A 15,777-nucleotide genomic window follows, 5' to 3' on the forward strand; every position below is an offset into this window, starting at 1 on the left:
GCTTGTCACTCATCTCTTAATGTACCTTTAACCACCTTTGTAATATTTTCTGATTTGTTATACCTACCCTCTAATTCGAGCTGAACATTTATCCTTCTTCCTCTTAATCGTAGCCCTCCATTTCTAGGGTGTTTTTTTATAAAAGAGGATCCTTTCATTATCCCTCCATATAGGAACCAGTCAATCAAGCATCTACAGTCCACTGAATTCTATTGGGCTCTTGTACACATACACAGCCTAAAAGCAACTACATCAAGCAAGATCAATGGAGAGATGAAACAGTGGGGATCGAACACTATGGCTATGTGAAGTTATAATATTTCTATTTTGTTGCTTTCATGTTTCTAGGTTCTTCATTGGTGTATGGTGGATTTCATTGTAGAACTAGGTTTTTATGTGGTTAAATCTTTATGAGTTTTACAATTATTTAAATTCTCAATTTCACCATATAGAATTTCAATTGCACAAGGATATTAATTCAATTAATAAAAGGTGACCATGAACTTGCATTATAAAATTTTGTTTAAAACTCTAATCATTTTACTTTATTATCATATTTTAATTCACCATATCATCGTAATTCCTAATTTACCTTCAAGCATATAAATTGACTAAAGGATAATTAAACTACTCCACACATGCAAATTAATCACTAATCATGGTCTAATATCGATTCAAACATCCAAATCATCATAAAATAGGTAGTATCATAAGTTATTAGGATAAATATAGTCAAAATAGTGCCAATGTCATGTCCATCAAAGGGTGAGCCTCACAAAAGGTTTTTAAATAGGGTGGTTATTACATTCCACTTTGCTGATAACAATGTCATTCCTTCAAAATTCTAATAAAGAATGAATCAACATCATGGACATATTACATTTTTATTATTTGATTTCTAGAGCTCTCAATTAGCTCATAACAAGAATACATATTTTGTCTTATAATTGGTCTATCTATTATTGGATTTATAAAGAGTGGTAGAAAATTAAACATGGGGAGATAACTATATATCTTTCCATTCCTTTGGGTTTAAATGTCTCTCTTTGGAATGTGGCTCTTGTTCATAAATAGAAAAAAACATATTTTGTATAACTAGGGTAATAATTTCTTATTGTTAACTAGTAACATTCAAGTTGCTAATAAACTTTACATTGTAACCCATTTGTACCATTCATCATTTTCAATGTCATCGAAGCAGAGATGTGAAGAATTGAAGAAAATGGTTTAACAATTTCTCTAGTCTATGGGGGATGATAATGTTGGATTCATTTCCCTCTTCTTAGTCTTATTACATTCAACAAATATCTAAAGGTGGTCTAGGGTTAATGGACTCTATAAATCAAAGTCTATGCCTTTCTATAAAATGGATTATTACATCTGCTAGTGGTTATGAACCATTGAAAATTTTAGTCCATCACCAAATCATCAAAAATTCAACCAAGAAGGAAAGCTATTAACTAGTTATATGCTAAAATGCTCATTACCACTTTCTTTAAAACCATAGCCTCTTTTCCTCTATAGTTTATTCAAAAAGCTTGGCAAAGAGTTTGTCAATTTATAAAGTAGAATAACTCTTCCTTATAGCATAGTTTTAATTTTTTCTCAAGATAGATTTCATGGAATAAAATTATTATTTATCATGATTAAGGATGTGAGTTAGTAACTTTTTTCATAAATTACTAATAATCTATGTAATTTCTATAGAAAAAGATGATCTATATTGTGAAAATAATTGAAAAAGAATTTTCAAATAATTTATGTAGGGATAAGTTTTCCTAGGTCAAACCATAAAAAAATTGATCTTTATAATTATGAAAATAATTCAAAAAATATATCTTCAAACATGCAAATTATCAAAAATAATTATAGAGATTAAGGTTCATTTTAATTCTTCTATATATGTATGGATTTTAGCATGTGAATAACCATCAAATCTATAATATTAAAGTTTATTCGTTAATGTAAATCAATAATTACGCATTTAAAGATAAATAAAATGTAAAATCATGTGATTTTAATTTGTGAATAGCCCTTCCTTATTGGCATGATATGATACCCCCAAATTAACCACCCCTAGCATTTCCTCATCTTTGACCACTTAAGTCACTAATACTATTTTTAATCCTTCTCTCTAGGTCTCTAATTCTACCTTGAGTACCTAGAATACTCTGGTTGACATTTATTCGAAGTCCTCCAAAGATTAAAAAGTATGTTTCTCTAAATTATTAGAGAGCTCTATTGTTCCTCATACTGAATAGGATTTTGATTCCTTATGGAGCTTTGAAACTACCTCAATTTCCCACTATGATTCCCCTAAACCTAGTTTTTAGTTGGGTACCCCTCCCACTTCCCCACCTAAATATTATATCATGGGGTAGAAATAGGTGCCTATTTTATAATCCACACAAAATCAATACCTCCTTTTCCTTAAGGTTCAGGAGAAAATAGAGGATATTTATAGAGCATTTGATACTCACATTGAGCTCTCTTAGTGGTAGATGCCCTAATTGTACAAGTTTGACAAAATGATATAGACTCTTGAGATGTTGGCCTTCAAGAGGTCACTAGAATGGTTGGAGAAATCCCTTCATAATCACACATGGAAACAAATGATGAAGATGATATAAACCTTTGAAAAATAGAGAATGATTGAGAAGGAATTTTAGAACATTAGAAAACATGTGAGATTAAATAAGAATATTTAAATTGAAGTTCAGATTGCCAAGATAAAGGTGAATCGAGAGGTTTTCATGAACAATATTAAAAAGAATTGAGTGCTACAATAACTTGGTCAAAAATATAGTGAATACTATACATGTTCTATAGCAGGAGCTAGTGAGAAGAAAAGAGAAATGGATGAGAAGGGATGTAGTACTCTTGACTCATGGTAGCCTTCCATATAAATCACATAAAAGATAAAAATATTTGATTGATATTCGCATCTCTCTCCATTGGGTTGAAGATGTTACTAGTTCCTTTGTCCCTTAAAAACCATCTAGAGTTTCGACAAAAATAATGATAGGCCATTAATGGCCTAAAGTCCCTCAGTGATAGCTAGCTATCAATTGGTCCTGCATTTATTTTTTATGTTTTGTATTATTATATTTTTAAGGACTTTTAGCATTTTTTTTTTTTTTGTCAATTTCATGTCTCATGAGATTTGTCTCCTTTGCCTTGATCACTAAAATATAATGGGTCCAGGCCTTCCCCATGCTAATCTAATCAAAATAGTAGATATATGTGGAAAAATCAATTTGAAATAAAAAAATATTACCACCAAAGAGATTGAGATTATATTACTATAGATTAATTAGCATGATAGAATTTTTAATGTATTACATTAAATGAAAAGATCATATAAAAAATTCTATCCTAAGCCTCTAATATATAAAGTAACAAAAAATAAGAAACCACAAGTTGTTACAAATATTAGATGAAAACCATGAGCCCAAACTAAGGATTCACATCCCAAGGAAACAATCTAATGCTTCCATATTCATGAAGAGTGTCTCACGAGAATAAAATATTACACCTTAAACCACTCCTATGGCTTATAAATTTTTCATGAATGTCATTGAGCCCAATTTCTCTCTCCTAAGTGTTAGACAGATTTGATACCAGGAGAAAACTGAGAGGGGGGAGAGTGAATCGGTTTTCTACTAGCAATCAGAACTATTGCAAATTAAAATATTTATATTGGAGCACAAGGAAGCCAACACCATGAAAGATAAAAATATAAAATTACAACACACACAACACCAATATTTTTGACGTGGAAAACCCAGTGAAGGGAAAAACCTCAATGGGAAACCCTACCCACAATCAGATAATACTTCTGCAGCAGTATGTGAATTAATTATAATGGGGATTGCACTTGCAATCAGGCCAACTGCCTAGAGTTCACTGCTCATCATAAAAGAGAAGTCTCACTAACTTACAAAAGCATCAAACTACAATCCAGAAAGAATGAACTATGAAAATAACATCTCCTAATGCTTGATACAGTTTCGATTAAGCACAAATGTCTTCCCTACAACACCAAAATCCTTTTGCCAAATGATATATCACTTGTTCAAGCATAAACCTTCCTCTGATAATGCAGACATAACCATCGATACCATATATAACATATTACATGAATAAGTCACCTATAAATACAAATCGACAACCTTATGATAAGGTTGGCTAAACCCTAAACCCATTAACCCATAATTACAAAAAATACATTACATGATATCACCAGACCAATATTATGATTTACTTTACATAGCATGGACCTAAATAAAATGCCCAAACAATTATATCTGTTTGAAATCACGCTAAGACCAATCTCCAACACGTTTCCCCAACCAGTAGAAACCCTCAGTCCAATAACATAGAATATGTAACCAGATCCAAACAGGACCACCATATTAGCACACCAACTAATGCGAAGACACAAAAAAATTGGTACACAATCAAGAAACACCTCCATCATGTTAGAAACCATTTCCATAAGCCAAACCAAAATCACTAAACCATAACGTCAAATATTGCTAACCGCTAAATCTAATCGGTACAAGGAAATATCAACCGAGAACATAAGTGATAGCTTCTAGAGAACCAAATCATGAACCATTTGAATATGACAAGAATATAGCCATCTTGAATATGATAACTTAATAATGAACAACTAGTACCAAATCGGTAACCCAACTGGGAAAAACCACGATGGGGATGAATACCCACAAGCTTCTTTTTGAACTCTTTAGAAGTTTGCTTTGTTAAGAGCCTTGTCCGGTTAAAGACAGATACAATAGGTTCTGTTAGGAACCGATCCTATTAGGGATCACCCGGTTAAGGGATGGCTACAATACCCGGTTAAGGATTGAACTCTGTTGGAGGTTACCTTGTTAGAGGATTTCAAGAACTCAATAGCTAAAGGATATCAATGACTCAGTAGCTTTGAGTTACCATGTTAAAGAATTTTCAACAAGCTGGTTAAGGCTACCTTGTTAGGGGATTTCACAACTGTTGAGGTGGTTAAAGATCAACAGGTATATCAATGACCTGATAATAGCACTCAATGCCAATGCAGATCCGCTTAAGCTCCTCTTCACCTTCTGCACTTACACTCTGCAGATATGACTTCTCTCCTTTGGTCTAGCAAGAATCACGTATCTCTTCTCTTAGATACACACACACACACAACTTTTGCCGACAACCTCTTGAAGAATCACAACATCGACCTTATAGAACAATAAACAAGTCTATAACATAAACCCTAAACCCTAAACCTGTTAGGTTAAGGAATTCAAAACGGTTCAATCCTGACCATTAAGCATACAACATTAAATGTAACAGTCTTGATTTAATCTCAAGACATTCTCCATCATTTGTTTTCCACTGATTTCATGGCAGCTGATAACCCATCACACGTTATCACTATTTTACATACTTCACACATTCCCAAGGTAGATAGGCACAATCTCCCTCATGCAAGATCTTTCATGCGCACAAAGCTTACATGGCAACACAATCTGTTCCTTGTTACCATGCTAACTCATCACACAAAGTCACTAGTTGAGCCATACAGGCTTGAAGCACTCAAACCGAAAACCTTGAAGTTGAGACCACCAACCGGTAGTCATACACTGCTTCCATGTGTTGGTTCCCATAACCTTATGCTGGTTCATCTTTAAACAAATATGCCGCTTCACTTTGGTACAAATGCTGGTTCATAGTGAATGTCAGTTTACAGTGAGTGTCGGTTCACAGTGTTATACTGGTTCTTCTTCTCTTCATCATATTGACATAGACTGGTTCTTCTTCTCTTCATCATATTGACATCAATGACAACATAAAATGTCATTATGTCCACATACCGGTTCTCATATCAGTTCACATAATGATTCACATAATGGTTCACATAATGCCAACAATCTCCCCCTTTGGCATTGATGGCAATATACAAAGATATCTCTCTGCTTCACATCTTCTCCCCCAATTGCTACAGATATCTTTTCCGCTTCACATCTTCTCCCCTTTTGACAACAATGCCAAAATGGAGGCACAAACTTCCCTGTTCCATTATGTTGCTCCCCTTAAGGAGTAGCATCCTTCAACACATCAATCCAAAAGGAAATGACTATTGTAATACCTGACTGATGTGGAGAAAATTCTTTTAGTTCACCTCCTGAAGGGGCAGAACCCCTAATTCACCTCTTAAATACATAAATGTAGTCTTTGGGAAAGGCTTGGTGAATATGTCTGCTAACTACTCCTTACTGGAAACATGTTCCAGTGCAATCTCTTTGTTCTGAACCTTTTCCCTCAAGAAATAATATTTAAGCTCAAAGTGCTTGGTTCTAGAATGTAAAACCGAATTATTTGAAATATTGATAGCACTTGTGTTATCACAGAATATGCTTACCAGTTCAGATACAAGAACTTTGAAGCCATTTAATACATGCTTCATCCAGATTGTCTGAGTGCAGTTCATGAAAGCTGCAACATACTCTGCTTCCATTGTAGACTAGGAGATACAACTCTACTTCATACTCATCCATGAGACTAGTCTACCACTGAGAAAGAATGCTCCACCGGTTGTGCTCTTCCGGTCATCCACATTACCTGCCCAATCAGCATCTATAAACACTTTCAGGTTGAAATCATTGCTATATGGGTACCACAATCCATAGTCAACTATTCCCTTTAGATACCTAAGAATCCACTTGACTGCAACCAAGTGGGATTCTCTTGGACTCTTCTGGAACCTTGGAGTAATGCCAACTGCATGTGCAATATCTGGTCTGTTGTGCACTACATAATGTAACTTACCAATCATTGATCGATATTCCTTTTCATCAACCAATGCTGAGTCATCCTCTTTAGATAGTTTACAACCGGTCACCATCGGTGTACCAACCGGTTTACTATCCTCCATGCCAAAGGTCTTCAACACCTCTTTGACATACTTGGACTGAGTGATAAAGATTCCATCTTTCATTTGCTGAATCTGCAGTCCAATGAAGAATTTAATCTCCCCTATGAGTGACATCTCAAACTCCTTCTTCATCTCATCTGCAAACTCATGACTCATCTTGTCATCTCCACCAAAGATAATGTCATCAACAAATACTTCACAGATTAGAATCTGATCTCCTTCAGTTTTCAAGTAGATATTACTATCGTCACTTGTGTTCTCAAATCCAATTTGCACAAGATGAGAGTGCAGACGTTCCTACCATGCTCTAGGAGCCTGCTTTAGACCATATAGGGCTTTATGTAGCCTACACACCATGTCACTGTCTTCTGATAGGGCAAACCCATCTGGTTGCTCTATATACACCTCCTCTTCAAGTACACCATTTAGGAATGCAAATTTTATATCCATTTCGTATACCTTGAATCCTTTAAAGGCAGCATATGCAAGAAGCATACAAACTCCTTCCAATCTGGCCACAGGAGCAAAGGTTTCTCGATAGTCTTCTCCTTCTTCTTGGGAATATCCTTTACACACCAGTCTAGCTTTGTTTCTAATCACCATGCCATCTTCATTTAGCTTGTTTCTAAAAACCCATTTGGTACTGTAGACACCCAAAATTGTCATGTCTAATTAAATAAATATTTTATTTATTTAATTATCTAAGCTTAATTTTTCTATTAATTAAATAAATCTTTATTTATTTAATTAATTCATTTATCCTCTTCTAGCCTTATTTCTCATTTAAATAAATACATTTATTTATTTAAATTATCCTTTTCCTAAATTAAATAAATATCTTATTTATTTAATTATCCCACTTCTTCTATTAATTAAATAAATCTTTATTTATTTAATTAATTCATTAACCTTTTCTACCCATGACACATGTCATTCATCTCTTAATTCATACACTACCTACCCCTTTCATTATTTTATTATTTCCTCTACCTACCCTCTAATCATAGCCGACCTCATTTTACACCTCTCAATCTTATCCCTCCATTTCATATAGTGTCTTCTATATAAGAGGATGCTTCCTTCATTATCAACCCTGGCTAATCAATTTATGCACTTGACTACACTATGCTTTTGCAATATGCGATCCTACTTGCAACCACATTCTGTTCAATGTTGAGCTCTTGTGCACATAAAATCTGAGAGCAAATAAATCAAACAAGATCAATGGAGATAGGAAGAATGGAGATCCAAACCCTATTGGACATGTGATGGTATAATCTTTGTGATTTCGTTTGATTTGCATTGTCTTAGGTAATCTTCATATGTTATGGTGGATCTTTGTTGTTGTTAGGCTAGGGTTTTGTGGTTGAATTCATTTAGCCTTTCAATATCGTTATAATTGTTATCCATTTTCACCATATACATTTTGGCACACCCGGTGGGACTCTTGTCCCTTTTTGCATTTAACATCCTTGTTGCAGATTTTGTGTTTTGAAGTTGTAGATCTGACGTTTTTTACAGCATTTTGATATTTTTGCGTCTACGTACTTTCGGATCGCGTTTTTTATTTTTTGGTGCATCTGTGACATCTGGAGTCGCGTCTGTGTTATCGGCAATATTTTATTTTTTGTAGGTTCCGGAAATCGCGTTTGAGGTCCTCAGTTGCGTCTGCGGTGTTTTTATCCACATCTGTGTCTAGAGGTCGTGTCTGCATTCTGCAGCCACGTCTATGTCTCACAGAACCGCGTCTACGTCATGAAGTCACGTCTGTGTCGAGGGTAATCGCGTCTGTGTGCATTGATTTCAAATTTTGATTTATTGATTTAGTTTTGAGTTTTGCATTTAATGTTTTAGATCCGGTTTATTTTGAGCTAACATTTTCAGATCTAGCTAACGAAATTGGTGCAGCTTGTCTTGAAAGCAAAATCGTTTGGTTGAAGGCCCCTATTTCACAAAGTCTTTTGGATCTAAAATTTACCTAACTTGTGTGCTTGCAGGAAGGGGTGATTATTTCAAACAATCCAAACTACTAACAACTCTTTGTTGCAGGTCCTTGGCAAGAGTTTTTGGATTTTTATTGTGTGCCTTGTTTTCATAGACTAGCAAACACTTCAATTGGTGTACTAAAATTGAATCATTGTCTTTTGTGTCTTGAGCAATAGGCTCTTTTTGTTTAATCTTTAGAGGGCCTATCTTCCCATGTGATCATTAGGACTACTAGTGAGAAGAGAACAACCCAAGTGGTAGCGAGGAAAACCCACCTCTTCCGAACCACTATAAACAACTGTATTCATGGTGAAAACTATGGATAACGTGTGCTGATTAGTTCATACCGACACTATGTCTCCCCATAAACCCGTTTGATCAAATTTATTTGATCATTTGTAGGGTGTAACCCCTACCGACTGGGAGCCTTCTGTATTTACAGAGCTGAAAGTGCCGCATGTATGGCCACACGAGCGGATGCCCTTACTAGCACCTTTTTGTTTTAGAAGCCAAAATCCTTCTAGTTGTTGAGGCAGGAGGTCGGACCTCTGGTAGCAGCCCACACACATACGGTTCTTAGTAGAGATACAAAGTTCACCACGGGGAGTTTTTGTGGGGACTGATGCTTGGCTGACCCGACAAGTGAGTGCCGAGGGTGGAGCTAGTGAGGTCAAGCATCTAAGTATCCACTCTGAATAGCGTAGCCTCGGGGGTAAAACCCCATGTGGGATCAACAACTATTGTCTTGGCCAGCCATAAGAATTGTGCTTGACTTATTTTAAACATTCAAACATTCAAGACCAAACAGCAAAACATTGTGTCTTTTGTGTCTTCAAGTGTATGCAAAACATTTTTACATCAAACAATACACTTTTCTTGGAGTCATTTTGAGTCTAGACACTTGCAAACATTAGGTCTTCATCAACACTGTGTCCTCTTGTCACGAAAAACAGTCAAATAGTCAGATTTGGTCACAACAAAAAAACTTCACAGATTGGAAAAAATTGCACAAATTTTGCAGAAATGCGTCCGTGCCTGATATAATAGTGTCTGTGTTGTATAACCGCGTCTGTGAAGGGCAAAAATGCGTCTGTGTTTCCAAAATCAACAGTGTATTTTACAAAAATATCAGAAGCACATCTGTGTTAAACAAAACCACATCTGTGTCAGGAAATTGTGTCTGTGAAATATACAGGCGCATCTGTGTTCAGAATTGAAAAACTTTTACAGTCCAGCAAACAAACACAATCAGTTTCAGAAATCTTGAGCTTCCTAGGTCATTTCTCCAAGGTTCATCTAGCATTCAACCTGTCTTTGGGTCTCACATAGTCCATCATTGTTTCACACCTCACATTACATTCACATTTGTCTAAACTTGAGTCAAAAGGTCACTTGCTTGTCCTCATCATACTTTGTCAACATACTACATACAACAACACTTTGCTAAGTGGTCCCTCATCAAGGTTTATCACCTTTGGGTCTCATTTGGTCTTACTTAGAGTCAAGGTCAACTTACCTCATCAAGAGAAACTATCCTCTCTTTGGAAGTCACACCTACTCTACTACATACATACTTGGTCTTACATTTTGGACATTGCAAGTACACCTCAGATTCATTTACATTCCATCCAACTCTTGGTCTTCCATACTTTTTCCATTTTCATCTAGTCTCACACATCTCGGTCAATACCTAGTTCATGGTTGAAACCCATCTTCAGAAATCTAGGAGAGAAACTAAAGAGGCTCAAGAGTCCGCAAACATGAGTTCTTATGAGTATGACAATGATATCTTTTTCAATTCTAATCATACTACATTACCTAACATGGATGCCTATAGAAACATTCCAAATGTTGAGAACATGGACACTACAAACAACAATGCTACACATAATGACAATATGGACAGCTTTTCCATACATTCAGCAAATGTGGAAGAGTCCATTATGAACCCCCATTTCAATCGATTGGTTGAGGAAATAATGAGGAGGGATAGACAATACTTCTTACAAATGATGGCACAAAGTGGAGCCAAGATACCTCATGATTTTGACATGTCTCAAATAATGGAAAATCGACCTTTGCAACAACCTCACTCCAACATGGATCAAAGGAGGCCTAATAGTGGAGACAATAGAAGACCACATCTTGTGCCTGAATCACCATCATCTTTGTTTCAAAAACCAGAGGTCCCGCATACACATGGTCAAGCATATGATACTCACCTTCGCAGACCATTATGGAAGTCTTATGCAGAGAAATATGCTCAATCACATATCAATGCTAAGGATCAACCACCAAAGCAATTGGATATTCAAAGGCATGCTCAAAATTTGGACACAAGGAAACCCCGTGTCAAATTTGGGGGCAACACATTAGAACATGACATGCCTGTAGAGTATGGTATACATGGACAAAGCAGATATTTCATTCCTCAACATGAATCTATACCAAATGGTCCATATACGCAGCATCATTATAGACCTCCTCCATATGAACATGTGTATGATCAATATCATCCATATATGCAACATGCTCCTCTTGCAATTGGTGCCTCAAGCATAGGGTATGGTCCAAGAAGTCGATCTCCACCTAAGAGCAATTTGGAGCAACAAATCAGGGACTTACAAAAGAAAATGGAGGACATAAATACACCAAAGCCAACATACATAATGAGAGACATATGTCCTTATCCATTTGACAAGAGCATTCCAATGCCTCCTTTTCCTACACACTTTGTGATGCCTAAATTTGATAAGTATAGAGGAAAAGGGGATCCTAAGGCACACATAAGATAGTTTTTCACAGCTTGCACTGAGGTAGCAGCAGAAGAGACATATTTGATGAGATTATTCCCACAAATCCTAGGTGATCAAGCTATGGAATGGTTCTCCCAGCTTCCACTTGGTATTAAGTCATGGGGTGATCTAGTAGAGGCATTTATTCAACATTTCTCCTACAACATAGAGACAGACATATCAGTCACTACTTTGTGCAACAACAAGCAAAAAGAGGGAGAGTCTTTTTCATCATTTTTACAAAGATGGAGGAATCTAGCCAGCAGATGCTCTTGTGAAATTCCACAAAAACAAATGGTAGAAATGTTCACCCAAAATGTTAACAAAGACATTGGTTATGACTTAAGGAAAGCTTGTTTGTCCACCTTCAAGGACATCATTGAAAAAGGCTTAGCAACAGAGAAGGTCCTAATTGAACAAGGAGTCATTAAGATATTCAAGGAAAACAAAGATGACTTTAAAGGAAAAGACAAGCCAAGATTTTGGAATAAAAACAAGAACACAGTCAATGATGGTGTTGTTGATGCCAATACAGTGCGACCCAAATTTATTTTTTCTGGATCAAGTTCTACAAACAATCAAGTGAATACTCAAACAACTTCCAGATCATGAAGGAAGTACACTCCATTGGGAGAACCACTTGAGTCAGTTTTCAAAAAGCTAGTGGCAAACAAGGTAATCACAGTTCCAAATTTTCCTCCATATGAACCAAAGGTTAAACCAAATTGGTGGAATGATGATGAGTATTGTGAATTTCATAAGAGCAAGGGTCATAAAACAAGAAATTGTCATCGACTGAAGAACATCATACAAGATCTCATTGACAGAGGTGACATTGAGATTGAGGGACACTCATCCAATCAAGAACATGAGATGTTTAAGGAACCATTCCCAAAGCATGACAAGGGAAAAGCTAAAGCCACAGATGACCAAACCAACTATACCAGAGCAACCTATAACTATGATTCAACTATCAATCACATTTCAATGGATAATTACGTCTCTACCATTACCATCAAGGACAAAACACCTGAGAATTCTACCCAAAGACCCAAGATTGTCCTAAAAGGTGTTGGATCTTCTTCCGAACCTACCTCTGAATGTAATGTCACAACCCGCCGAGGTAAATTCACTTTGCAAGGTGCTCTAGCTAAAAACACCACTTCCTCATCAATCAAACCTGAGTATGACCTTGTAGAATAGTTAGGGAAGACACCCGCACTCATCTCCATTCTTGACCTCCTACGCATATCCCCCGCACATAAGGCCATTCTTGACAAAACCTTGAGAGACACTGTCGTTCCTACTGATCTGAACATGGACTAGTTTCAAGCCATGGTGGGATACCTTTCCATTCCACATTCCCTTACATTCACAAAAGTCGATGACACCTCTGTAAGTCAGCCACATAATGCACCACTACACATTGAAGCCTTCATTCACAAACATCAAATAAAATGAGTCCTGATAGATGGAGGAGCAGGTCTAAACATTTGTACATTGAGCACAATTAAACAATTGGGATATTCTGATAAAGCTGTGAATTCTACAAATCAAATCACTATCAAGGCATATGATGATGAAGAGCGTTCATCCAAGGGCATAGTCACCTTACCTATCAGAATTGGGCCAATTATGAAGGATGTGGTTTGTCAAGTCCTAGATCTAGATCTCACTTACAACATATTGCTAGGGCATCCTTGGATTCATGAAATGAGGGCAGTCCCATCTACATATCACCAATGCATTAAATTTCCTCACAATGGAGTGGAGGTAACAGTTAACGGTGATCCTAATCCATTCATATACTGCAATAACCTGGGATAAAAAATTGAGACCATCATTCCCAGTAATCGTGAAGTTGTTCCTTCTTTGGCATACATTGATCCTAAGTCATTAAAACCTTCGACATCAAAACAAGGTGAGCTTAAAGGCAAATTTTAAGACAAGGGCATGGGGGAATACACTTTAAATCAGACCATGTACTTACAACAAACCATGAGTTCCCCAAAAGAATATGGAAGACCACATCTTAACAAGCAAGTATCCCTCATGGTACTCAAATGGGACCCTACTACCTTTCAAAGATTGGGTGAACTAGAAGAGGAAGACTTATACAAAATGCTTTACAAAGACATTGAAGATGACACACAAGATCACATTAGTTTACCATGTGAGAAATATGGTAAAGGCTTCAAGATTCTACAAAAATTCGGGTATGATGGAAAAAGCCCTCTTGGGTTACGAAAGGAAGGCATCATTGAACCTTTACAACCTGAATTGACTTTCAAAAAGGAATTCTCAAAGGGACTTGGTTTCTTGACTTCCAAGGTCCACATTCAAAAGACAGAAGAAGCCTTACAAATCAAAGCTGCCAAAATTCAACAAGAAGGTCGCTATTCCATAGACTCCAACGAATGGGAATGGGGTTCAGACAAATCCTCTAGTGATTACGAGCTCATCGAGATATTCAAAGAGCTAGATGAACCCACAGAAGAAGAGGAATTTTATAAAAGATTCAAAGTTGGTCAAGAAACAACCCATGAGGATTCCACACAGTTCTTGTCTCAAGGTCCTAGGTTGAAATCACATAGGATGAGAACACCTGTCCCAGAATGCACTACTAGTGATGATAATTTGGATTGGTTCGTGATCGAGACTGATGAGGAGAGTGCCATCGATGACCTCGATAATTACCTTGACATACCCAAATATAATTGCATCTTCACTCTTAGCCCCGCTAACTTTGAAGACATTAAAGGCCTTCCCCTTGTTCACCACCAACTCATTGACTGGGATCATGAAGGACCTGCATAGTTTGACACATTCCAAAATGATGAAGCTTTTATTGACTATCTTGGCATACGAGATGATCTTCCTCCTGGGGACCATAAAGCGGGATACACTATAGAACTCAATAGCATGGCATATTTTGGTGAGGGTGTCGAACCTTCCAGTCGCAAAAATGTGAAAATAAGAACAAATCAAGGGTCTTATGGCAAAAACCACACTGTGGCGCTGACTAACCCCAAAAAAGTAAAAAGAAAGGACATATCTGAGGGCGAAAACATCTTTGAGGCATCCGAAGATGGAAGGCTCGACATTCTCCCAGCATCATATGAGGAAAAGTCATCCATGTTGGTAGAGGAGACTATCAAAACAAACATTGGTACAGAAGAGGTTCCACACAACATATTCCTGGCTCAATCGTTGAGAGAGTCAGAAAGGTCAAAATTCATAAGTTTCTTCAAAGAACGACAAATCAACTTTGCATGGTCATACGCTGATATGCCTGGATTAGACTCGGATTTGGTAATGCATCATTTGACAGTCAAACCGGAGGCAAAACCAGTGAAACAGAAATTAAGAAAGATGCATCCACAAGTTGCATTATTGGTCAAAGCAGAGCTTGAGAAATTATTGGACATCAGATTCATATGACCAATTGATTATCCTGAATGGATCTCCAACTTAGTGCCTGTTAGTAAATCAGACCGCAACATCAAAATATGTACAGATTTCAGAGACATTAACAAAGCTTGTCCAAAGGATGACTTCCCATTACCAAATATTAACTTGATTGTTGATCTCACAGCAGATCATGAAATGTTATCATTGATGGATGGATTCTCTGGTTATAATCAAATAAAGATCGCACCTGAGGATCAACACAAAACATCATTCACTTGTCCATGGGGAACTTTCTGCTGGAATGTCATGCCCTTCGGGCTAAAAAATGTAGGTGCTACATATCAAAGAGCCATGACTACTATCTTTCATGATCTCATGCACGTAACTGTGGAAGATTATGTCGACGACCTCTTGGGCAAATCAATAGATAGAAATACACATTTAGACATACTTTCAGTCATCTTTGATCAGTTGGAAAAATACAAAGTAAGATTAAACCCTAAGAAATGTGTCTTTGGAGTAACCTCCAGGAAGCTCCTAGGATTCATTGTATCCAAAAGAAGAATCGAAGCAGATCTAGCAAAAGTCAAGGCCATCTTGGAGATGCAACTACCAAGAAATATCAGTCAACTTCAGTCTTTACAAGGCAGACTCCAG

The sequence above is a fragment of the Cryptomeria japonica genome, chromosome 2 (genome assembly GCF_030272615.1).
Source record: "Cryptomeria japonica chromosome 2, Sugi_1.0, whole genome shotgun sequence".
Classification (NCBI taxonomy): Eukaryota; Viridiplantae; Streptophyta; class Pinopsida; order Cupressales; family Cupressaceae; genus Cryptomeria; species Cryptomeria japonica.